This window comes from Pituophis catenifer, unplaced genomic scaffold (assembly GCF_029215685.1).
Source record: "Pituophis catenifer annectens isolate HBS135680 unplaced genomic scaffold, rPitCat1.0.hap2 SCAF_2, whole genome shotgun sequence".
Classification (NCBI taxonomy): domain Eukaryota; kingdom Metazoa; phylum Chordata; class Lepidosauria; order Squamata; family Colubridae; genus Pituophis; species Pituophis catenifer.
Window position 1 is genome coordinate 54,648,230 of NW_027256882.1, and position 12,377 is coordinate 54,660,606.

Genomic DNA, 12,377 nt, shown 5'->3' on the forward strand with positions numbered 1-12,377 from the left:
ATATTAAAGGATACATATATAATGTATTTTACTCATAATGTCATGATATTGGTATATTAAATTTAAAAATGTTTCACTTAAAATTGTGGTTAAGAATGATTTTGCTGCAAAATATCAGGCAAGCAAAAATTGCAGTTTGGATTTAGTTTATGTTGATTAAATATTGTTTAATATATTAAATTCAGAACTTTCTATTTTCTGATCTCCATGGGAAAATATTTTATAGATATTTTTATATGTTATATAAAATAGTAATATAGGTATTTATAGGTATTTTAAAAACATTTTCCTCCCATATGTTACTGAAGGAAATTACTGGTAATTTTGCTTACTTATTTTCCTTTCTGCATTTCTATAATATCTAACGGCCACATTTCTTAGGACTTCATTTGTTATTTGTGAAGTACCATTTGTAATTCTACTATTAAGTGCACAAATGTAATAAAGCATTATGTAAAATCTAAAATAAATTAATTAGTTTGAAGCAACTGTGAATTAAAATAAAAGCCAAACAACAAAGGGTAACAGCAATGAAAGGAACTAAATTGGAGAAAAATAGTCAATTGTGACATGATAAAGTGATACAAAATTATACTTGCTGTGGGGAAAAAAAGTGAAGAAAAAGTATTTCCTCCTCTCTTTTTTTCCCCTTTCCCATTCTTTTTCCACGTTTTTGAGCGATCCAATGTGGCCGAATGGCAAATAATTCAGGGCAGATGAAAGGAAGCACTTTTGCACAAACCCATAATTAACCAGGAAGAGTTGCTACCACAAGATATTATGATGACTTGGATGGGATAAAAGGAACGAGACAGATTTATAGAGGAGAAAGCTCTTAATGGATACTAATCATGTTGGCTATACATTATCTCCAGAATCAGAAGCTGTATATAATCCCAGTAGCTAGGGAATGTCTTCAGAAATTGCTCTTGGTGTCCTGCCAATGATCTCCTTATACTTATCTGATTGGTCATTTGGGGAACCAAATACTGGACAAAAGTGGCCCTTGGCCTGAATCAACACAACTTTTTTCTTATTTAGTTAATTTTTCTTTCTTATTTAATTATATATTTATTTGCAGTCGTGGCGAATTTATATTTATTTATTGAAAGAATTTATATCACTCTTTAGATATAATATTTATTACATTTATATCACTCTTGAGGATTGTCAGAGAGAAGAGAAGGTTAATCTATTCTCCAAAGCATCTGAGGGCAGGATAAGAAGTAAGGATTGGACACTTACCAAAGAGAGATACAATCCAGGGATGGGTTCTATTTACCTTTACTACCGGTTTGCAACGGGATCGCGTGCGCCTATGACAACATCTGGGGCCGTGGGTGGAGCCTCCTGCCAGTTTTACTACCGGTTCTTGCGAACCGGTCCGAGAACCAGGAGCAACCAACCACTGATACAATCTAGAAATAAGGAGGAATTTCCTGACAGTAAGAAGGATTCATCAATGGAACAGCTTGCCCTTCAGAACTGTGGGTGCTCCAACACTGGAGGTTTTCAAGAAGAGACTGGATAGCCATTTTTCCGGAATGCTCCAGGTTCTGCTTGAGCAGAGGGTTAGGTAAGGAGACCTCCAAGGACCCTTCCAACTCTATTGTTCTATTTCTACTCTGATCTTCCTCTATATTCCAGCTGATTCCCAACTCGTAACAGTCGAAATAGGACTTTAAAATACAAATACAGAACCCAGTGCAAGCATTAAAACAAACCAAAACAACAAAACCCTTTAAAAAGAATTTTAAAATCCTACCACTTGGATTTATGAGGTTCTAGCCTTTCTATTTACAATGAGAAAGGAGTGAGAAGAGGAAGTTATTTCATCTTTTTATAGTAGTTGGTTGTTAATATTCCTCCCTCAGCCACAGCTGTACACATGTTCTAGCTTCTTCTTTTTTTCTTTCAGAAAAAAGCAGTGCCTATTTAACCATGTGGCTCTGCAAGTTCAGATGATCAGTCTTTCAGGAAAAATTCTTCATAACTGAGCTGACCATGAAGGGGAGTACATACTTTAATGCAGTATGATTTAAATTAGTAAGCATGGCAATCAATAAAAGCAGGAAATGTTTGTACAATAATGATCTTTCTAAAAAGAGAAAATCTTCAGTTTGTGGAAGACTATTACTGAAAATATAAAATGGGTCCATTTTGGAAATTCTACCACCTAGAGGCAGCCAAACATCCTCTCTTTTGTCATAGCTAGACAGATCTCAAAAGATTGGGAGATGCACATCATACCCTCCGAAATTCATTTCAGTAGACAGGTAGGTTTCTGCAGGAAATGCTGTTCCTACCCAACACGTTGAGATCTTGCCTTGGAGCAAACTGGAAGCCAGTGCAGGTTTTAGTAATGGATCTTCATGGTCTTTCCATTTGACCTCTATTTTTTCTTCCATGAAGATTCTTGAAAGAGACCATGAAGCATCATTGCTAAGCTAGAACATTATTGTTTTACTGTAATTAATGTAACATAATCAGCGTCAAGAGGTTGTGATGGTGGCAATTTGTATGTTGTGAAGTCTAAGAGCAATTCACCAACAACTGTTTTTGAAAGCATGCCTTATTCTTGCGAGATTTTTGTAGTTTGTGGAGGCCACATGAGAATGGGGTGTGCTCTTGTGGGGCATCTGGACCCTCCAAAAATTGCATGAGAGGGCCATACTTTTGTATGGTCTCTGGAATGTCTGAAAATTGTGTGAGATCAGGGTGTGCTTTTGTGCATTTTTCCGAGGCTTCCGAAATGGCATGAGCATGATGGATATTCTCATATAGCTTCCGAATCCTCTGGAAATCATGCTAAAGAACCATTTCTCTTTTTTATCACATAGATTTTTATTAATTTATCAGAATATAAAATATAAAGAAAATGAAAATAATGAGAAACCTCATTATTTGGGGAAGGGGAAGGGAAAAGGAGAAAATGTGGGGTTTCCATTTGGAAACCACTTTTGGATTTTGTGCTTGTGATAGAAAAGGTGACATTTTGATTTTGGTGATAGATTTGTTGCTATAGAAATGGCTAGTAGTGGTTAGAGTGCAGTACTGCAGGCTACTTCTGCTGACTACTGACTGCCAGCAGTTTGGCAGTTCGAATCTCACCAGGCTCAAGGTTGACTCAGCCTTCCATCCTTCCGAGGTCGGTAAAATGAGGACTCAGATTGTTGGGGGCAATATGCGGACTCTGTAAACCGCTTAGAGAGGGCTGTAAAACACTGTGAAGCAGTAAATAAGTCTAAGTGCTATTGCTATTGCTATTGTCTAAAAGTAAACAGTTGAGTAATGTTATCTTTTACTGTGCTAAAGAGAGTCTGAAGACAACCAAGCTCATTTCTCTTTTGTTTGGGCTGGGGGTTGATACAGCAGCAGAGTCAAGTTAGGCATTTTCCAGATGCTGGAAAATTTGGGGCTCAGATGCTGAACCCAAAACCTTCGCTGTCACTGCATTATGCTGTCAATAGAATGCAAGGGAGAACCCATTTCTCCCACAGATATTGGACTTGAATGTGGGGCCTCAATAGAATGGAATTGGTTTTTCCTTAGCGCATCGCATTCTAACTTGTTGAGGGAGCCTGAGGGGGGGCGCCCATCTTTGGATATGCTTGACAGGATACAAAGATCTCATCCCATGCTGTTCGTCTGTTAGTCCTAGTTTCTATAGCTTTAAATTTTTAATTTGCGTAGTTTTAATATTGTAATCATTTTTCGATTTGTCTTTTTATAATTCGTAAGCCACCCAGAAAGATGGGTGGCATAAAAATTTAATAAATAAATCAATAACTCGGCAGGGCATGTATGGAGCGATATCTTTTAACTCACCTTCCCCACTCGGTCAATTTTTTTTTTCTACTCAGAAAATAAAAAAGAACTATCACCCAAATCCTAGGCAGAATATTAAACATGTCATTAAAATACAGCTAAGTAAATGTGGAAGAGAGTTCAGATGCTGCAAAGCCACCTTCCAATGCCCTTGGTTACAAGGCTGCCTTTGATAATATCTGCTCAGCATTTTTAGTATTCAGCCCTTAAGGAAAAAAAAATGAGAATATGAGACCTTTTAATTCGGTGTTCAAAGTCTACACTTTGGAATGTTATGTAATAAATCAATCATTACTACACTTAATAACCTTAATGATTTTCTTTGAAGCAGGGAATCCAGGAGAGAGATAAGTGTTTTGAAACAAAAAGGAAAAAAAGGGGGAAAATATTGTTGCAGTCATTTGATGTAAAACTCTTTTATTGATTAGATCAGACTGTTTTGAAAACAGCTTTAGGTAATGGCTGCAATTCCGAATGATGGAAAGAAATAAAGCATTCTTCATAGGCTCTAGAAACTTGATCTTTCCCAAATCCATCATTATCCCATCGTGTCTAAATTCCTTCCATTCAGCTTGTTTATGCCCAGGACATAATATAATAATCTATCATGATTTTCAAGAAACTTTTGTAAAAAGGAGAGAATGCAGCATTTTTAAATAATCTGATTGCATTTTATTTTGAGGAGAAGGAAGTATGATCTGTTTATCCCTTTACAGAACAAGCTATATAAGCCATTATGCCCATTATATGCCAGGTATAGATTTCTATATTCAACAGAAGCATTTCCTGGTACAACAATTTCTTCTACCTGAATTCTTGAAGGATTACTGAATATCGTATTGGCTGTCAGGTCTCCGGTACACACAGGATAATTCCACTTTTACTGAGTTTGCACAGACACAGTGATTCCAAAACTATAATGAGATTTCAAAGGGTTTTGCTGTTTTTCTGGAATAATATTTAAAATCCGGTCAAAGGATGAATCACAAATGCATGACTATATATCCTAAACAGATACAAAGAATGGTTTGGACTGATAAATTTAAATTTCTAATTTTTATCTAAACTGTTAAAATGCCCAGGTGCTAAATTTTGGTGGGAAAGGAAGGCTAGGGGGGGCAGTGCTTTAAGAGATGAGATGAGATTTGATTTGTTCTTCATTAGCAAAATGGATAATGTGAGATGGATGGGTGGGTGGGTGGATGGATGGGTGGGTGGATGGATGGGTGGATGGATTAGATAGATAGATAGATAGATAGATAGATAGATAGATAGATAGATAGATAGATAGATAGATAGATGGATGGATGGATGGATGGATGGATGGATGGATGGATGGATGGATGGATGGATGGATGGGTGGGTGGATGGATGGGTGGGTGGGTGGGTGGGTGGGTGGGTGGATGGATGGATGGATGGATGGACGGACGGATGGGTGGATGGATTAGATAGATAGATAGATAGATAGATAGATAGATAGATAGATAGATAGATAGATAGATAGATAGATAGATAGATGGGTGAATGGATTAGATAGATAGATAGATAGATAGATGATAGATAGATAGATAGATAGATAGATAGATAGATAGATAGATGATGGATGGGTGGATGGATAGATGGATGGATGGATGGATGGATGGATGGATGGATGGATGGATGGATAGATAGATAGATAGATGATAGGCAGACAGGTGAAGCAGTAAAGGGTTTACTGCTTGAGCATAGGGTTGAACTAGAAGACCTCCAAGGTCCTTTCCAACTGTTATTCTGCTATATATCATTTCTTTTCTTTTTTAAACCCTTCTTTTCCTATCTGGAGGAGTTTAGTTGCACCCTACCCAAACAACCATCAGAAACACTTTCACCATCTCGTTTTCAAAGACACGAACACAATTTTGGAGTTTTTTTGCGGTCTTTAAATGAATGCTTGTAAGTCGAGGACTACCTGTACACAGTATAGCAGACCTCCCTTGTTTCTGAAAGCTTCCTATTGCTAGACCTTACACTGGCTCCCTTTTAGGCCCAAAATCCCATGTAAACAGGAATAAGCCATCTATCACTATTTGTCCCAGTTCCTGTTCTGACCCAGCCTTAGCAGAAGCAAGAAACAGACTCTTTATCATGAAACACACACACCCCTTTATTTACCTCTTGTGAATTAATTGCATTCACCCACCGAAAAGTCCAGGCAATAGTCCTTCAAGTAGTTAACTGCAGTAACAGACCTTATCAGATCCTTGCGATAATTGCAAGGCCGTGAGTTCCCAAACGAAAGGCTGTAAATTAAGTTCTAGCAAGCAGTCTTTGTGGCACAAAACACAATGAGCAAAATCTTCAGAAATACGAACTGTTGTCTCCTACAACAACCACTCCCCTTTCCTTCTATTTATTCCCCAGACAGGGAGGGGCCATTCAGCATCCATGTGTGCTTTGCTTCCCGAGTCGACTCCGGTCCTCCGTTGCTCACCTCTCATAACTGCTCTGCACATACGTGCATCTGGAACAGGCCCCAGCTGTTCTTCCTCTTCACTCATCTCAGCCTCCAAAGGCAGCTGGCTCTCTGGTGACTGGGAAATGTCGGACGACCCTGGCTCTATCTCTGTGTCCGATGCAGAGCAACCATCAGAGCCTTCCCCAGACTCCAGAACTGGCCCGAGTTCCTCCCTAACCTCCTCATCGTCTGAGTCTGCTGCCAGCTTTGCTGGCAGCTGGTGGGCCACAACAGTTCAAGGTATGGTCCTATTTACTGTGCATAATACAATGCAATCAATAAAACAAAGTTTTTTTCTACTCCCAAAGGTGTCTACATGTCCCAAAGGTGCTTTTTCAAGAGGTAACTTTGGTACAACCATGACCTAGATGACTGAGAATCTCCATAGACCTTTTTTACATGGTTTTTTTTTGTTTTGTTTTGTTTTTTTGTTATGTGAATTTCAAGATCCAGATCCCCAATTAAGGAATCCTGACCTCCCAACTTTGGTTGCATGGATCTTTGAATGCATTTAAGAAAGAGTGGAAAACATTTTATTTATTAAAGCAAACTGATTAGTGGAAGGGATTGTAAGCAGATGCCGAGAATAATAGCAGGGCTGTTGTGCTGTAAATCTTATTAGCAATGTTAATAAAGTAGGCTTAGGATTTTATGATTGTGCGTTATTTTTATTGTGGCTATAAATATATCATGTTGTATATTGATTTTTATTTTTTCTCTAATTTTAATTGTTTAGGTTTTAATTTTTTAATGTTGTTAGACCATGCCTGGGTAAGAAACACTTTATAAATAACATTAGTGCTTGTTGAATACTTTTTTTTTTTTCCAAAACTGAATCTGCACTGAGATGCTAGGAAAAAACAGCTAAGAAAACAAGAGATTTCTATATCTTTTCTTCTGTAGAGCATATTAGTTTTGATAGAAGACTTGAAAGAGAAAATTTTACATTCCTAATATTTGAAAACCCTGACTGAAATATTTGTTTTATTGCATGTAAGATACCATCCCACCATATAAAAATGTATATTGCATACTTACTATATGTCCTGAGAGACCAAGGCTATATTAAATGACACTGTAAAACTGTCCCAATGGAATGGTACCCCAGATATTCTAGGTTAATATGACTGTATTGACATCAATTTTGCCTACTCATCATAATGCATGTGGTCCTTTGTCCAACTCCAGAGGGTGGCTTTAACCACCTTTTCCAATTTGCAGGAAATGAAATTGAAGCGAGATTGAAACAGAAATGGCTGCCTTGGGTTCTCTGCAGGCATTCTATAAGTAAACTTCCATAAGTGGCAATGGTCTCTTATCATACAGTGCTTCATCTACTGCAGGGTGGGCCTACTAAATCTGGCTGAAATACTCGGGCTTAGCACAGATGGCAGCAAAGAGTTACATGTTTTCATGTAAGAGCCCTGCTGGCACAGTGGTTAGAATGTGTATTGCAGGCTAACTGTGCCCACAGCCTGGAGTTCAATCCTGATCAGATCAAGGTTGACTCAGCCTTCCATCCTTCTGAGGTCAGTAAAATGAGGACCCAGATTGTTGGAGGCAATAGGCTGACTCTGTAAACTGCTTAGAGAGGGCTGCAAAGCACTGTGAAGCAGTATATAAGTCTAAGTGCTATTGGTATTGCTATTACAATATCTTTTTGGTTCCATCAGGATTAGTGCTAATATCATGCTGCTAACAAGACATAGAAATCAAATGTAAAGAGCCCATGGCTAAGAAAAAGTTTTAGCTTCCCCTGTCCACATTCTCCCAAACTGCTTTCCTGCTAATTTTTAAAAATCATAAGTGGTTGCCACTCCAAATGGACATTTAATAATTAATACTGTTATTTTCACTTCCTAATTATTTATTCAAACAATTTATCTTCTCTCCTTCAGCCCAAAGGTTTTCAGAGTGGCTAACATTTAAAACACAATAAAATAACAGCAAAAGAAATAAACAAAACATATCAACCCTCTCTTGATTAGGAGGAATTACAGAGATCAAAATGAATATATTATCAAGACTAAATGTTTCATTTCGAATTACTTCAATCTTTATTGAGTAAAAAGACATGAAATGACTGGCATTGAAAAATAATGGGTTATATATGGACTAACAGAAGCCAAGGATTACATTCAAGAACTCATAGGATTCCATAGAATGAGATGATCTGGCAGCTATTACTATCATACAACTCTGACAGGGATATTATAATGGTTTATTTATTATTTTATTTATTAATTAAATGTATATGCCACTCATCTCGATACCCAAATTTATATTTCCTATGCTTCCATCACCTCACTATAAGAGGCAGAAATTTCAAAGGGCTGCATAGTTGTGTTTCGGTTGATACACACAGAAATAAACAATTTTCAAGGCACTTCATAACATTAAGTAACTTATGAAATGTTTGAGTGAAAAGAGGAAGAGAGCAATCCAAATTATTTTATTATTTATTTATTTATTTATTAAATTTATATCCCGCCCTTCTCCCCGAAGGGACTCAGGGCGTGAACAGCCGAGAATTAAAATAACATGCAATATAAAAGTTAAAATAATTAAGAATAAATTAAATTAAACGGCCACCCCAATTTAAAATCCCTAGCAATACAATTAAAAACCCCTAAGACCTATTCAGGCCAGGCCGGCTTGCTGAAATAAAAACGTCTTCCGGGCCTTACGGAAAGTGCGGAGATCCGGAATCATCCGTATTCCGGGAGGTAGCTCGTTCCAGAGGGCAGGTGCTCCCACAGAGAAGGCCCTCCCCCTGGGGACTGCCAGCCGACATTGCTTGACCGACGGCACCCTGAGGAGGCCCACTCTGTGAGAGCGTATTGGCCGGTGGGAGGTTATCGGTAGCAGCAGGCGGTCTCGTAAGTACCCTGGCCCTAAGCCATGGAGCGCTTTAAAGGTGAGAACCAACACCTTAAAGTGCACCCGGAAGACCACCGGGAGCCAGTGCAGCTCGCGCAGGAGAGGTGTTATATGGGAGCGCCATGTCGCTCCAGTGATCACCCGCGTGGCCGCATTCTGGACCAGTTGGAGCCTCCGGGTGCTCCTCAAGGGGAGCCCCATGTAGAGAGTGTTAGCGTAATCCAGGCGAGAAGTGACGAGAGCATGAGTGACTGTGCATAAGGAATCCCGACTCAGAAAGGGGCGCAACTGACATATCAGGCAAACCTGATAAAAAGCCCCCCTGGCCACGGCAGTCATATGCTCTTCTAAAGACAGCCGTGAGTCCAGGAGGACGCCCAAGTTGCGAGCCCCCTCTGTGGGGGTCAATGACTCGCCCCCAATAGCCAGTGATGGCACCAACTGGCTATATTGGGATGCCGGCATCCACAGCCACTCAGTCTTGGAAGGGTTGAGTCGAAGCCTGTTCCTCCCCATCCAGACCCGCACCGCCTCCAGACACTGGGACATCACTTCAAGGGCATCGTTGGGGTGGTTTGGGGTGGAGATGTACAGCTGAGTATCATCAGCGTACAGATGACATCACACCCCAAATCCACGGATGATCTCACCCAGCGGCTTCACATAAATGTTGAACAGGAGTGGCGAGAGGACCGACCCCTGTGGCACCCCACAAACAAGGCGCCTCGAGGTCGACCTCTGCCCCCCTGCCAACACAGACTGCGACCGGTCAGAGAGATAGGAGAACCACTGCAACACGGTGCCTCCCACCCCCAGTCCCTCCAGCCAGTGCAGCATGATACCATGGTCGATGGTATCAAAAGCCACTGAGAGATCTAATAGGACCAGAACAGAGGAGCAACCCCTGTCCCGAGCCCTCCAGAGATCATCAACCAACGCGACCAATGTTGTTTCCATGCTGTACCCAGGCCTGAAGCCGGACTGGCACGGATCTAGATAGACGGTTTCATCCAGGTACTGCGGGAGCTATTGCGCAACCACACTCTCAACAACCTTCGCAATAAAGCGAAGGTTGGAGACAGGACGGTAGTTAGCCATAACAGCCAGATCCAGAGAAGGCTTCTTAAGGAGGGGTCTCACCACCGCCTCTTTCAAAGCAGGCGGCAGGAAAATTGTCTTCTCTTTCTTCATTATTTAATTTATGATGAGGCAGTAGGCAGTAGGAGTACATGTCTATGTTAAAGGTTCTGGATGCTAAACTATGTGAGGAACAATTGAGGGAACTGAGAATGTTTAGTCTTATGAAGAGAAAGATTAGGAAATATATGATAGCAGTCTTCTAGTTTTGGAGAGGCAGAATGGGTTGACCTATTCTCCAAAGCACCTGAGTGTTGAATATGCAAGTAGGAGTGAGTCTTACATCAGCCTTCACGCATTGGGAGGGGTGTTGAATATGCAAGTAGGAGTGAATCTTACATCAGCTTCATTCATTGGTTCATTTTCCCTGGCAGGAAAATGAACAAGCATCAGTGGCTGATGGGCTGGACAGCTCCCTGTAAAAGGATCTGCAGCCTTGGGCAGTTCTGAGTTCATAGTTATTTTTTTTGTTGTTCCTGTTGCCTGAAATGGTTGTTTTACTTCACTACGATAGTCTCTGCCTCTCTTTTTGTATCCAGACTTAACACTGAGGGCAAGACCAGAAGTTATGAGTGGAAGCTTGTTAAAGAGAGATTCAACCTAGAACTGAGGAGAAACTGAGGAGAATTGTTTGCACTTTCCTGACAGTGCGAACAATTAATCAGTAGAACAGCTTACCTATAGAAGTTGTGGGTGTTTCATCACTGGAGGTTTTTAAGAAGTGGCTGGATAGCCGTTTGTGTGGAACGGTGTAAGATCTCCTGCTATGGGCAGGAGGTTGGACTAGAAGACCTCCAAAGTTCCTTCCAACTCTGTTATGCTATGTTCTACGTCTGTCCAGCAGGCATTGCCTTAAAATGAAATATTGCTTTTTTGAATGTCCTGTTGGAGTGGGGGACTGAGGGTTTGGGTTGTTTTCACAACAGCAGTCATTCAGACTTTTCATGTATTGTGTGACCTTGAAAATTGTCTGATTCTTTCTTTCCCTTGTCTGTTGACAGACTTTACGGACTAGATTTGCATTATTCATTTCCCAATTCCAGCAATTGGCTTCAATCCAGCCCTTCAAATCTATGATCACTGTAGTCTGTAGATCACATGACTTGTCACATGTCTCTATGAAGTTTGAAAAATGTATGGCCATTAAATATATATTATCACTAGCATGTGTTTGTGATAATAAAGATTTGTTGGAAAAATACTGCCGTTGAAAAGAGAAAAGTCTTTCTGATGCTGTATATTTAACTTGTAGCCCTAAGTACATTTTTTTTTTGCTGTTTTTGCTGTAACTTTGTTATCAAAAGTTAAAAAATTTGTCCTCCTTATCCAATTGTCTGTGCTCTCCTTTGACTGTTCAGATATCTAGAACCTCTATGAGGAAGGAATTAAGTTGCTTAGACAAGAGACAACAATTTGCTGAGATTACAAGATTTTATTAACAGGATACAATTACGATCTTTCACGCCTTAACCTGTGCAGTTCCACACTTAAAAGAGTTTCAATATTTTCACAGCTGCAAAGGGATTATGGAAATATATCTTCTTTTTTGCAAAATGCCAGAAATCCAATGAATAGATTGGATCCTTCTTCCGTATGCAGTGGCAGAGTTGCAAAATGCAACAGTATTGGAAAATGATTCATCGTAGAATGGAACAGGTTTTGAAAGCCATAATTCCATTCCATCCTGAGATATGTTTATTAAACTTCAGCAACCCATATATTTCTGTAAAGTATACCAAGCTGGCATTGTGCATTTGTAACAGTGGCAAGGATTCTGTAGGTTTATTTTTATCTGAAAAGAATCTTTGATCCCCTCTATGGAAGATGGCTAACTAAACTGTGGGAATAGGTTTCAAAGACCTAAAATAACTGCATGTTTAAAAAGTAAATCTGATATGCAATTCAATTTTATTTGGAAACCATTTGAAACAACCGTTCTACACATGAAATGATGCCACATCCAAAATGTGGTTTATGTTTTAACATGACATATAATCTACATATTTTTCAGTATTCTCTTCATGTATTAATCACTATC